The sequence below is a fragment of the Microtus oregoni genome, unplaced genomic scaffold (genome assembly GCF_018167655.1).
Source record: "Microtus oregoni isolate MIOR12 unplaced genomic scaffold, Mior012 000015F_ref0000493, whole genome shotgun sequence".
NCBI classification, from domain to species: Eukaryota; Metazoa; Chordata; class Mammalia; order Rodentia; family Cricetidae; genus Microtus; species Microtus oregoni.
This window is the reverse complement of record NW_024543074.1, coordinates 29180481-29182683: the sequence shown is the minus strand read 5'-3', so window position 1 is coordinate 29182683 and position 2203 is coordinate 29180481.

The following is a 2203-nucleotide window of genomic DNA, read 5'->3' as shown; positions in this document are numbered from 1 at the left end:
CCCACCCACCGCCCGCCCGCCTCCCCCACCGCTACCACCACCACCTCCTCCTCCTCCTCGGCGGCGGCGTCCTCCTCCTCCTCACCGCCTCCCCCAGCCCCCCAAGCCCCCGGGCCACCCCCCTCCAGAACACCCACCCCGGGGGCCGGCGTCTGAGGAGGGGGGCCGCACCACCCCAAAAAATGTTCTTGGAAAAATTTAAGGACTTTTTCCCCCTTCTCTCTTTGCTCCCAAGAGAACAAGAAAGGGAGATCGTTTTTTAAAAAAATTATATATATGTATATAAAAGTTTTCGACTTCTCTCTACCCCCCTCGGTTGCTTTAAATATATTTAAATTCTGAGGGGGGCGCTCAGAAATATTTCTCAGAGCTGAGGCACTAAGATGGCCGCCTTGAAATTATTTTTAAAACAACCCCCCCTCCAGCACCGCCACCCCCTCTATAAAGAAAGAGAGAGGGGGGTAAAATCCCCTTTTAAAACAAAATGGCTGGCTTAATATTTCATTTTTCATACACCCCCCCTTCTCCCTGTTACATCCCATCTCCAAGCTTCTACTCAGAAGCCCACTAATTTCTCCTTTTTCATAACTGATTAGTGCACAGATTAATACATTTTCCTTGTGTATTGAGGGAGAGAGAGAGAGAGAGAGAGAGAGTGTGTGTGTGTGTGTGTGTGTGTGTGTGTTGGGGGGCATGAAGGATTTCTGCATAAAACAAAAATGGCTGCTGTGACTTAACTCCCCCCATAAAAATCTTTGGGGGGCATTAATCAGTACTCATGCTCAGTCTGACATCAGCATAAATTGTTAAAGGTTAACTAGTTAGATACTAGTCCAACTAGATTGAATTTTTCTTTTCTTTACTAGTCTTGTTCCTCCCCCCACCTCCCTTCTCTAAAGAAAAGGTTTTTTTTTTTTTTTCTGAATACTTCAGAAGGGAGTGGTTTGATGTGAAGGGTTTTTTTTTCCCTTCAGGCATTGAAAAGGAAAAAGATGAAATATATGTTTATATATAACTCTCTACATACCTCATTGAAGTCAAAATGCATTTAATTGTGTATGTAGCTTTTAAATGAGAAGCAGTACTAGATTTTTTTTTCTTCTTTCTTAAAAAAAAGTGACAGAAATCCTAGTGACTTTTGGGGGAGAGAGATGAATAGATATGATGACTGAGTTTTTTCAAGGGAGTCCATGTTTGATTCTCTCCTTCGCCAAGCCTTTTCAGGGTTTTATAATTGTTGTAAATTTTATCTCTACTCTTTCTCCCTCCCCTCCCCTGGTTGGCAGCTTGTAAAATCGTCTGACTTGAGAAATTAATTTAGGGGTAAATAGGACAGATTTTTAGGAGAAAAAAGGAGTCAAATCTGGAGATTGTGAAATTCTTTTCTCTTTCTCCTGTTTCAGTGTACAGCTCTTCCTCCATGATCTTCATCACTGATAAAGCAGAAGAAACTGAGGCACGGGGAGAAAGTAGCTGACTGGGAAAAGCAGAGGTAGGAGAGCAGCCAGGCCCTTGCGTTAAACTGGCTGACCCATAATTTCCAACTGGATCCCAGTGTTCATCTTAAAGTTGTACCAAGGGTCAGATGGAGAGTTGACAAGGAGTCCAGAAGTAAGTTTTGCCCACAGAGATTTGACAGAGCCTAGACTAAAACTCGCCAAGAAGCAAAGGAGGAAGGGCAGACAGTTGGGGTCCACCTTTTTGGTCTCTGCTCTTTTCTTCCTCTACCCTCCTCCCATCCTTTTGATCTGTCATGTTGCTTCCCATCCCTGGCCTGGGGAAATCATCTCCTGGGTCATTTCTCTATAGTCCCTCAGCTTCACAGTGTTCACAAGGACCCCAGAAGAAGATAGGCAACAACCGAGAAAGTATTGGTGACTAAGGAATAGTCTACAAATTTTTGTTTACAATGCTAAAATATTTATGACGTTCTACTCCCTGTCCCTGCTGCACACACTAGCACTTTATTGAACTTTGGTTTCTGGTTTTTTCTTTCTTTCTCTTTCTTTCTTTTCTTTTAAATGTGGAATTCTGTTGCCTATAGTCCCATACTGTCCCAAGTCCATCCTCCCTCAGTCTCGTTACTGGTCTGGGCAGGTATCCTCTTTCTATGTATGGGCTCCTTCCTCTGTACGTGTGTTTTATTCCTCACTGAGACGGAGGGCTTCATCATCTCTGTGACTTTCCATCTCTGTGCCTCTCT